Source organism: Dryobates pubescens, chromosome 12 (genome assembly GCF_014839835.1).
Source record: "Dryobates pubescens isolate bDryPub1 chromosome 12, bDryPub1.pri, whole genome shotgun sequence".
NCBI classification, from domain to species: Eukaryota; Metazoa; Chordata; class Aves; order Piciformes; family Picidae; genus Dryobates; species Dryobates pubescens.
The window spans coordinates 13,173,042-13,185,689 of record NC_071623.1 but is presented as its reverse complement, the minus strand read 5'-3'; the positions used below and the strand labels follow the sequence as shown (position 1 = coordinate 13,185,689).

The following is a 12,648-nucleotide window of genomic DNA, read 5'->3' as shown; positions in this document are numbered from 1 at the left end:
TTCATTTCCAAACTTATACAAAACATAGCTTCCTGCTATGACACCCAAATAGCCACCAGGTCAAGAGGTTGATTGAGGGCACTGCCAACGGTGTATCACTACGTGCCTGTTTACCACATGTCACTACATGGACATTACACTGACAGAAGAGATTCTCCCACTGCAGAGGAACCGCTTGGGTCTTTGTTCTCTACTTAATTACCCTTTTCCCTAAAGGAAGGAGCTCAATTATATTCCAGTCCTCTGCTCTCCTGACAGTCTTGGTTCAACTGACTAAACAGTTCAGAGGATGCTTGGAAAAAGGGCTCAAACACAGACAAGTATATAAATCTTCTTTACCTTAATAAACCAGCTAATAAAAATGAAGAGGGCTGGCAACATGACAGGAACATCCAGACTTGCTACTGACTCATTTATTCCTCTACTCAGCTCCTTATTTAGTTTACTTCTTTTAAGTCTTCATGAACCTTACTGAAGACTATGATGGTTCTGTGGTGTCAGGGCAGTATTTTTCACATATATGCACAAACACAATACCAAAACCCCCCAGATAGTATCTTACTTGTAACACCAGTAATTACTGTTTCAGGAATCCCTCTTCCAACTATCTTCTATGTATTATTCCTTCCACACCCTACAAGAGTTTATAAATCTTAGATTTGCTTGCAGAAAAAGAGAAAACATGGTGGACAGCATGGGTAGCATTATGGCCAAGCTGACTGTCAAATTCTGAGTTCAATTGCCAGCTGACATACCTGATCAACAAATAATCTTTTCTGCCTGCCTACTTGTCCGTCAGTGTAATGGTAATAAACGAAACAAAACTGAAACAATCAACCATCCACTTCTAGCAGACAATATGGGAAATACAATGAATTCTAAAGCATAACAGACAGCAAAGGAGACATACCAACAAAGCCCATGCTATCTACCAGCAACACTGCTCACCACCAAAGGACTGTAGCATCTTACTGGGGAGAAATATTTTGCATGAAAGTTTAAGGAATCAATCTTGAAGTAACAAAACAAGCTGTACATTTCTTTTCACAGCTAAGTATTCTTTCTTCAGTCCTGAAAGCACCCAAACCTTGTATTCACTATGTACAAACAGTAAGCATAAAATATTTTTATACACATTTCCAAAGGTGGTAATCGTATTCTGGCAGCACAGTGTATCTCTTAAATTGGGAGGCTGACTCATTTCAGCATTAAAAGTTGTTGGCTCAAGATAATCTTTCTGCAAGACTTTGTTGCATTTGTTAAGATAACCACTCTTGGTTGGCAGGTACAGCTCTTCTGGGTACATATCTTATCTGCAAGTTAAATGGAAACTTGTGTGCAGCACGTACCCTTAAAGGACAGACCATCTGATGGAGGACACATAGGTCTAAACTGTCTTCACTGTTCCCACTCACTGACTGTCATGTATTCTAGGCAGAATACAAGAACAAAGGAAGCTGTTAAGGAAAGGGATTACAAAAAGAGGGGAAATAAGGATAATGTAAACCAGCTGCAATATTTCCCCCTCATTGTTTCTCACTTGCTACATTAACAGGGACTTAAGACTCTGCAAGGCCATCATGCTCCTGTCACAGCTGTGGAGAAATGTGCATTACAGTAGGAAGGTAGGGGAGAAGGAACTGACTTTTTTCATTCTTCAGTACAAGTACAACAAGGAATACAGATGTTAAGTTTACTCTTACTGTAATCTGTAACATTAATGAGACCACTGGGATGCTGTTTACATGCAGATGCCATATAGAGCTAGACAATTTTTTGAAGTTATAAGTATTTCAGTTCTTCTGGAGCTTTTTTATGAAAGCAGGTACATTCAAGGGACACTGCTAACCAAAACATTAGTATATGTTCAGTCTAAAAATAAACACCCTTTTCTAGTCTAGAGACCCTAGCCAGGTGAAGTGCAACTACTTAATTACTCCTGTGGGAGCCTGGCTTAGAAGAAAAATGAAAACATTAAGGAATTACACAGAAAGACAGATGACAATTATCTGACTGCCATTTATTCAAAATTTGTTGTGTGCCTACATAAAAATCCCAGTTCCACCACGAGTCTCATATCCCTGGGAAAAAAAACATTACAGAAGACTGCAATTTTATTTGTTTCAAATGAATGTTTCCCAAGGAAAAGTGCACAAAAGAATTTACATGGATTCAAATGCTGGAGAGAAAATATTGCTTTCTCTCTGAACAGGAAGTCCATAGCTTAGGGATATGGGAGAAAGCTGTATTTATTAAGTTTTGTTTCCCTGCAACAGCAAGGTTTTCCAGGGAGTTCAAGTGGGAACAGAGAGATAGAACACTTCATAAACTACTGCATCAGACAAAAGATTTGTCCTACCTGAGACTACATGAGATAAGAAGAGTAGAACAGAGAACTTAAAAAAAGCCAACCCTCTGCTTTGTGGATGCTATCCAATCACAGTGTTATAAAATATTATCATTAATTTTGATTACACATGGCCCTGAAACCACAGATCAGATCACTAAGGGAAACCTGTATTTAGTGGGCTGCCATTAGGTCTTAAACCCAATAAAATATATCATTACTTATAAAACTAGCATGTTGTCCACAACTCTTGACCACCACCCTGTTTGCAAGGAGGTGGTTCCTCCTGATTTGGAACAGGGTAGATTTAGGCTGGACATAAGGAGGAAGTCCTTTGCAATGAGAGTGGTAAAATACTGGAACAGGTTGCCCAGGGATGTAGTTGAGGCTCCATTCCTAGAAACATTCAAGATCAGACTGGATGTGGCCCTGGGCAACCTGATCTAGTTGGAGATGTCCCTGCTGCCTGCAGGGCTGTTGGATGAGATGAACTTCGAGGGTGCCTTCCAGCTTTATGCATTCTGTGAATCTGTGACTGCAGCTGTACACGACTTCAGCTGGCTGGCACTGAAGTCCAAGCTTCTGTCTCAGCTTCATTACACCTTCTTTACTCAGGGTTTGTTGTTTTAAATCTGTGACAATATGCTGGATGGTTATTCTGTTTATTTCCATGGCAAGTTGCTATAAACTATCTCTTCCCTACAACTCCCCCCACCAAAACCAGACAAATCCAATCTTCTGATACACACATTTTGGTGAATAGGACACATCTGGGAGAAGAAGTAACCACACTCCCTTTGATGATGGAGAATTTTAGTGAGTTACATTGTTTTAAAGCACATGGGGACCATCTGGGGCAGTTCCTGGGAGGCATAACTGAACACTTACGTAACTATCTGTATTGAAACCAGAATTGCACAAATCCTCAGGAGACTATGCCTTTGTGAGCAGCTTACATAGCGGCATTTCAGACACCTCAGTCTTCTGCAAGCTACTGTTAAAAGATACTGCTTTAGGTTAGGTAATACCACTATGCTTTGGGAATTTGAATTGGGAATATTTAACTCAATAATCCATTTCAGTATTGACATAGTAATAACCACTTCCTTTCCTCCTTTTTCAAGTGGGAATGGTGAAAAATTAAATAAAGCTCTCACAGTAGGAATTGTTTTCATCCTGATTTTGTCTGAACATAAAAGTAATGATACTGTGTTACTTATCCAGTCTACTTTCTGTTCCACTCTCCCCTGCACACCACCTTTTAACTAAATCTGACATTTCTTTTTCTGTGCCACCATAAGTTTTCCACAAAAATCTGTGACCAAGAAGAGCATAGAAAACCCATTCATGTTCTCACTGGCGCTTACACATCAGAGTAGTATCTCAGGGAGCAGGGTGCTTTGGGCAGCTGCAATATGCTGAACACTATTGTGGTGATTTGGGTTAGTGATTGGGTCACAAGAATAAGAATGTTAGAGAATGGAGGAGAACTCAGATTAAGAAAGTAAGAAAGGGCAAAAGGTAACCAGACAGGAGAACACCTTCATTATAGCTCTGGTGCTCACTGACCTAATTACTGGTTAAGTGTCAGCTTCCAAATCAAACTCAAGTTGTCAGCTACTTTGGTATTGTCTATTCTAACTTGGACTTGGATAGCTGTACTCTATCTGAAGCAAGTCTAGTGGTCATGAATAACGACCTTTAAGTGCATTATATTTATCCATACTACATTCACATTAGTCAGGAATGCAGAGCACCCGGAGTGAATAAGAACAAAAGAGTTGGTGCTGAGGACCCAACATTAATACAACAAAGAGACTTGAGAATTTTACTTGGGGACATCTCTAATTCCATTCCTTGAGCTGAACATTCTGTAGCAGTGGGATTGCAACAGTTATGCTCCAATAGTGTATCTTCTGGTTTACTTTCATCCAAAAGCAGTTCAGTCTGAGTGCTTTGAAATGATTCTGCGATGGAAACCAAAGTACAGCAAGTGGTTACAACTGGGAGTTTTGCTTTCAAAGCGTACTCCTAATCTGAACCAGAACACTACTGCAGATACACCCAATGTGTACTGGATGACTACACTCAAAGCAGCAAAAAGCTGTGAGGAAGGAAGCTCTAGATAAATCATTCCTCAGCAAAGAATCACGGGCTGTTATGGAGTGATACTGAATGTCTGGCAAAACTTCCTGTGAAGCTACAAAATTGCTTTGACAAAAACAAAGGTAAAGTGAGGTTCTTCCTCGAGTAAGAAAAAAACACCCCAAACCCCACCAAACACCCCCAAACCAACCAATCAAAAAACGAACCCCTGGAACAAAAATCCTGACCACTGTGGAAGATACTTCTGAAGCAGTCTATGTGCTTGCCTTTTGTCTTCAAGTTAAATATTGATGGAAACTGAATACACAGGATAGCACAGGGCTCAATCTAAGAGCAAAAAATCAGAAACACCAGAGTGATTGAAAAAAGGTGTCTGCTTGATAAAATTTATTTTGCTTTTCTGAGGTGAGACAAAAGTGAAACAAATATTCTGCTGTGTACAGAAATTGCATTTAGCACTTGTTTGGTAGGCCAATGTCTTGCACCTCATTCAATTTAGAAAAAAAACACCAGAAAACAATAAAAAGTACTTTCTTTGTGAAGTGCTAAATTTTAAGTTAGAGAAATGTGCAAAGCAAGCCTCCTTTTCCAAATACTTATGTAACATCAGCATGTTTTAATACAAGTTTCCACGCTGCCTCTCTTCCCCTGAAGCAAGGCACATATGACAGCATTTCAGAGCATGCTTTAATGGGATTTTCCAGTCAACCAAAACCCAAATTGCCTAGAAGTGATGGAAGAGTCATAAATATATATTTCATCTTATTGAATTACATGGTAACTAGCAAAAAGATAATGAAGCACAACTCTCTTACAGATTTTTATGAAGTTTTCTGTCACACTGGGAAATTGCATAAAGAGTGCACAGAAAGGTGTACACCACCAGAATACTGTTATTTGCCTCTCTCACAACACCCATGCCCATTTCTCTTCACATCACATGAATTTCCACATACACTAAGATGTGTGACATTATGCCTGTCTATTTTACTGCACTGCACTTATGTTTTGTAAGCAGGATTTGAACAAACCTACACACAAAGGTACCCCAGCTGATATACATATTTGAAGTATAGTAAAACACAATGTTTTGGCTGCAGCCTTGAAGAGAAGTCAAGGAATTTCTCCTCCCTTCCTACCACTGCTACCCACCCTTCAATGGAGATCAGAGCCCCCAACATAGACTGATGCAGTTCTGTGTTCCACAACAGAGCTTTGTACCTCTCTCTCCTCCTTTACCCCTCTGCTCTCAAAGATGCCCACAGGAAGTATGAACTCCCTGGACTGTATCTGCTACTAAAGCAAGTAGTTTTGCTTCTCTCCTTAGTTACCTTATAGTCTCAGTAACATAGATTACATTTGGTTTAATAGGAGTGTGTAATGGGTTGGGGCAGATCCCCTCCCCACCACAGGCAGAAATAACGACTCAGGCAAACGGATTGCAAAAGTGATGAAAGTTTAAATAGAAAGCAGTGAATGTTACAGAAAACCCAAAGCGCAGTGACAAAGAAAGATCCCATCCCCACCTGAGGGTGCATCCAAAACCCCCAGGGCTCCTTCTTCCCCCTCCCTCTGCTGGGCTAGTCTCAGCTGGCCAGGCCTGAGACTGCCCATCCCCCTGTGGCCTTGGGCCCAATCAGGCCCATGGCCAGGAGATCTCTCCCCCAGTTACCAAGTCTCAGAGAGGGAAGGAAAGAGGAAGTGCCAGACTCCGCACTGGATCTTATAGTGGTGCAAAGAATTATGGTAGGAAATACACAATTTCCTGTGTCCATCCCTCTGGGCTGGACTTCTGGACACAGGAAGTGAATGCACCAGGGGGGCACCCAGCTCAAACTACAACAGAGTGAAATAAAGTATCATTTTATTTTCAATGGGTATAATTCTGTAAGAATTACTAGAAATGCAAAAATGGAGACGTTCTGAATGTTATCGCTTATATGTTATACCTGGTTTTCATACATGTAAATTCAGAAATCTAGTTAATCCAAAACAGAGACCACTTTCTCAGACATTCTTTTGTCACCATCGTAAGAAGGACACAGAGCTGTTGGAGCTAGTCCAGAGGCAGGCCACAAAGATGATCGAGGGGCAATTAACCATGCTTGAAGATACCATTTATCTTGGTTGTCACAAAAGCACATGTGGGATTAAAATTAAGTTAATTCTTGAAAACTTCATTCACAACTGAAAGATCCTCTACAGAATCTAACGCTTCTTTCAAAATTTAAAGGGTGTTCCCCTCCCATCCCCAAGAAGCTGTACTTCTACTCCACCACCTACAAAGTGTGAAGGTTGAGTCTTCTAATGCAAACAAAACTGCCACTGCTACTTTTAAAGTCTGGTAATTCTCTTGCATTCATTTATGTAATACATTGCAGAAGTCTTTGTAGAACCTTCCCAGACGTGCTGCCCACCAGCAGGTACATCTCTACCTTTTGTATTTCTTGTGTAATCACCCCCATGAAAAATTCAAAGAACCATAAAGCAGTCCAGATTGGAGGGAACCTCAGAAGATCATCCTGTCCAACCTTTCATGGGAATCAGAGTCTAGATGAGGCTATCTTGGCACCCTGTCCAACAGCATCTTGAAAACTTTCATTTATGAGGACTTCACAGTATCTCTGGGAAAGTTGTTCCTGTGAATGATTCTCACTGTAAAAAATGTCTTCCTTATATTAAGATGAAAACTTTGATCAAACCTTTGCCAAGAGTTTCTAAGGAAAGGTCATACTGAAAGTGCTCTCACACTTCTGTTTTTTTGACACAACTGCGGATCTAATGAGATTGTAGTTGGGGACTTCTTCACAGATCATCATAAACAGCCTTTCCAAAAAAGATGTTTGTTCAACTTTCTTCTCTCTTCCTGTGTTTGACTGTAAGATTTGTTCATCAGGTTCTTGGCCCTCTTGAGGGACTTCCTAGTGTCTTTCCCCCCCTTGAACAGTTTGGTGCTGTTCTTCAAAGATATCAGCAGGGAAAGATATTGATACACTGCTGCTTCACTGATGGTTTCTGATTTAGCACTTAAATCAATTCCAGCTATAGCTGCTGAGCAGGTAGCCCATGTCACCCCACAGCCCATAGTCCCACTTCCTGCCTTGAGTCAACAAAAGATGCAGCTACTAGCCCAGTGGAAAGCCTTTTGTGTATGTGTGCATGCTTGCTTTAGTTTGACTAGTTTAATTTTAAAACAATTCAGCTCCCAGGTTTGGCTGACTGCACAGCGTTAAGAGTGCTGTGCCAGCACAACTGGAGCAGTCAAAATGCAAAACCCAGCAAGGATGGATGGGAAAAGCAAGAACTCTTGTTTTCAGGCAGCAGGACAAGCTTAGATCAGTTAAGCTGCTTACAAAGCCAGACACTCAGCTCACCAGAATAAGCTATGCCTTTATTTTGCTGCTGCCCACAACTCTGACAACTAACAGTAGCAAACAAAAAATTATACAGTGAGCCCATTTTGTGTCTGATACTCAGAATTGCTCATCAGTACCGAAATAAAATGCCATGGACTGTGCTAATTTCAGCTGCCACACAGAAAATCTATAGGAAGACAGGCAAGAGTGTTAGATAATATTCTGGTTTTGAGGTGCCTTACCCATAGCCATGATAATGAAGACAGAAAGATGAAAAGAAAGTTGATTCTCCTCTCATCTTTATTTAACAAGTAGTTTGAAGAGTAATACTCTACAAATAAAAGCTGAAGAATACACACAAGGTCAGTAAACAGCCTGGAGATACAGGCAGGCGTAAAAGTTCACGTCTGATGAAGCCACTATTCCTGATTTTTCCTGCGTTCCTATAAACTGCCTCACACCAGTGACCTAACAAATTCACTTACTGAGCCAAAAAGGAATTGTTCTTCAACATCACACAGTAAACATTTAGAAATACAGATAATTGTAATAAATATTACACTGTTTAGACAGTTATAGTGAACAGTTAATTTAGCACTAGGGATTTGATGAGGAACTGCTGTGAAGTAAATGTTGAAACCAGTCCATGGCATTCATTCTTATACTATAGGAAAAGAAAGGGCTGAGCAAAACAAGAACATCCAGAATTACAATAAGGTATAACTTGGTGTAAACAAACATACCCTAGAGTTCTGGCAAGCACATAAATCTCGCAGTTTCAGGCAACATAACTAGGCTTAAGTTTTACCTATGGTAATCTACTTCAATACTAACTTTCACTACAGTCTCTTCCTGGATTTTACTATCACTTCATCTGGCCACTGCTGGAGTAATCATACTGGGGCAGACTGACCATCATGTGGAAACACAGAAAGTATGTTGAACATGAGATGCCAACTTTCAAAAGTCTTTCCAGAAGTGACATGAGAAGATCCATTCAAATGATTTAAAATGAACACTCCACTCAGCAGATACACAGCAAGTGTATCTCAATGCACAAATGCAAGTGATCTCAAACTTTCAAGATGTAATTGCAGGACAGTTGGTCTCTCCCTGTGTAATGACATCTACTCATAAAAAACAACAACAAACAAAAAACCCACAAATGAACCCATCACAGAACAACATTCTCAGCCTGAAAACAGGCTTCTAGTACTGTATTATCCAGGAGTCTTAGCCCTGGATGCTAACTCCAGTATGCTGCACTGTGCAAATGTTTCTTGGCCAATTTTACGAGTGTATTTCTGAACAGATACAACAGATGAACTGCTATCCAGAGTTAAATACATTTAACAGTTATCTATTATTAAAAACAATCTATAGCCCAAGACACACATAAAACATCTTTCATCAAATACCAAAACAAATGGTGTGATTTTTGATGATTATACAATTTCTTTAACTTCCAGTCTCAAGACAGGCTTTGCTTTTGAAATGTAGCTATTTTAGTAATGCTACTCAGCTATTTTGATTAAAACACACATCACCTGCTAAATCACTACCGTCAAAACTGCTGGCAACAAGAAAATGGGCTAAGAGTATTTCAGGCCTCATAAATGTGTATCAAATTGTACTTAACAAGAATCAGTAAATACAACAAAGGTAAATAAGGAAAGGGCTGAGTATTGTCAGATTAGATTTCAAAAGGTCAAACAGTTACCGACATCTGAACTCAAACAAAAATAGCTGGCAGGAGAACAGATATCAGACATTAGGTCATTTAATCTACTCCCTTGCCCGTACTGTATTGTTCTTTAGTGCACTCGGTAAGTGCTTGTGTTTGTAATGTGGGAGAGGAAGCAGGGGTGGTGGGAGGGCACGTGTGAAAACCACCCCCACAAAACATCAAAGAAACACAAGCCAGAGAATGACAGCATCCTGAAAACATATCTGATAAGAATTCATGAAAGAGCAAGATGAAAAACAGGAGCAAACTTCAGAATTAAGCTGAGAAACTGAAAGTAAAAGCTCTTAAAAGGAGGGTGCAAGAAAATAAACTTCTTGCCTATAGGGACGTGGTGACATTTGTTGAGTAAATGGGAAAAAATGAAGCACAAAGTTTATGGGATTATGGAAGAGGGAAGTGGAGAAGCAAAATGGCTTAGTTCTTTCCCTGCACTCACATTGGGGTTAAACAGTACCAACCACATATCTTGTTCCCCGCTCATACAGCTGTTTGTAAGAGCCAGGTAAGAGTCAAAAGCCAGGTATTTCTTTTTTCAACATGATTATTTCTGTGATTCACCTCACCAGCCAGACATGAAAACCGTTAGTCTGTCACAAGTGAGGGAGATCACAGAGGTAGGTAGGACAAAATGATGGGAGAGAGGATTACAGAAGAGGGAGCTGTTTAAAACGATACAGCAAACAAAAACTGTTCACAATACTGTGGTCTAAAATATGTTAGCACCGCCCTGACATATTTTATCGCCACTTTTGCCACATAATTCATTCATGACTCTATATAAATTACTTTAAAATGCTGTTTTAATGTGGACAGTAACCACATCGATTTTATTTTAGAGGTGCCTCTCCCAAATCCTGAGTGCTTGATTTGCACAAGCAGATACACAATTTATTTGCACCTGTGCTGAACTCAACACTGAAAAAAAAACCCTGGATCCTATCTGGACCACATTTGGTCTCCATAGTTGTTGGTTTTTTTCATTCTTCATGTGGCATGGGAGGATGATTATTTCCTTATTTCAGGAGTTTTGTCAGGGGGGATTTGTTGAGTACTGACATATTAAGGTGACAACAGAAGACACGAGAAACTTTAGAATTCTATAGTCAAAACAGAATCTGAACATAGATTTGAGTCATGTCCACAAACTAAGTCTTGCAGTCACACAACTGAAGTAATAAGGATAACACCAAAATACTTCATCTCTTTAGTATCTTGAGTATAACCAGAATTTTTTTTGAACAAACAGTATGTTATTGCTTAATAGAAAACTGCAGTCCAATCTAGAGGCACAAAGAGATTGAGCTATCTAAAAATCTTCCATTCTTCTCCTCTAATAAAAGAATCATAGAATGGTTTGGAGGTTTGGAAGGGACTTCCAAAGGACACCTAGTCACTCCCCTGCAGTGAGCAGATGCTGGGACATTCTCTAGATCATGTTGCGCAGAGCCTTGTCAAACCTGACCTTGGATATCTCCAAGGATGGGGCTTCATCTACTTCCCTTGGCAACCTGTTCCAGATGACACCATGCTATAGTATCAATACTTACACGTGCTATAGCCAGACACAGTACTTTGTCATTTGAGCCAATACATTATTTTGTAGTATTCACTGGATGCAAATTTCTGGATGAACTTCTATGTGAAAGGGCTAATCCATGTTTTGCCTGTGGATTTCCTATTATTTCCTAATTCCAGGAGCATTCAGATACACAGGAATTCTAGACTCTATCCTAATCTGTTCCAAACCCCAGAAATGTTCTTGTCTGAAAGAGGTTGAAGTGTGACATCTGTTTCCATGTAGTACTCTCACACACAATTGCCTATCCTCTAGCTTCTTATCTCACACCCCTGGTCCATCAAGAAATACTCTTGCAAACTCACTGTTACTGGTTATGTCAACACAGAGTCCTAGTCACCTCTTGCACTTGTAAAACCTCCCCCACAACCGCTTTATCAATGGCACTCCCTCTGTTCAACACAACTCTTCTGAGCATTGCAGTTACACAACTCCTTCACACAGGTGTACGTGTTTGTATGTGTATACATACACGTATGTACATAAAAATCCCTCAGTGTTTTTACACACAGACCTATTAATTTATATATAAAAAGTTAAATCCCTCCCCATCATGCATCTTTCCCTGAGCTAGATTTAGCATTCTCATGGCAGTGCAGAGAACTAGACCTGAGTACCTACCAGGTTCATTAGAAAAAATGTTCAAGAGGTTAATGTGAATTGGTGGGTCATCATGCCCCTTCACCCCACTGCTGTACAAACAATGGTGCCAGTATGGGGAGAAAATGCTGCAGAAGGTGGTAATGAGTAGCAAGGCTGCAGAAAAAGCGCATCCAGGGTCTTGTTCAGTAACAGCATCAGCCTACAGTAAGTTTAAAGTGTTGATTTTAATCTAGAACGCTGACATCTGCATAACTGTCCCTCTTCTCTTGCCAGACTTATCTATGACAACGGGGTTGCAAAAACTTCTTTCAAGCGTTTTTATATGCTTATAGTTTTTTTCCCTTTACTCACTGGCTCCATTCTTCTCATCCCAACAAACCCAGCCACTGCTTGCTCTTCCACTCCTCAACCAACGCAACATTCAATCCCATTTTCAACTGAGGCCCCCTGTGTAACTCCCGTTTCCCTTGGATACTGTTCCCTTACCAGGGTTAGGCCTATGAGAGGTGCATCGAACCCCTGGAGAACAAGGCTCACAACCTCAATACACCTACTCAGCATCTGACAAGCTTCAGCAGGAGTGACTGCCCCGGCTACTGCGAACCTAGTAACTGACACACTATTTAAGGGAGCCTGCCAAAGGCACACACACACAAAAAGTTTTAACAGGAATATGAAAACTTCAGACGGTTGTAGTTTTATTTTATAGTTTTATTGGTCGTCTTGTTTTTGTAAAACTTAAGAGAAAAATTTATTAGCTGCCTGTTTTAAAGACAACCATTAACCTCTTAGAAAAAAAAAAAAAGAAAAAAGAAAGTCAGCAGGATTTTTTCCTTTGTTAAATACAATCAAAACATTTTCTTCCCTGGCTTAACTGGAAATGGTACAAACCCCCTTGAGAGAAGTTTTCCGG

At 40.1% G+C, this 12,648-nt stretch overlaps 1 protein-coding gene across 1 annotated transcript in view; it reads right to left on the bottom strand.

The window, feature by feature from the left end:
• The window catches only part of PRRG1 (proline rich and Gla domain 1), a 33,657-nt gene that overhangs the window by 16,182 nt on the left and 4,827 nt on the right, over nt 1-12,648 (bottom strand). The window lies entirely within an intron of this gene.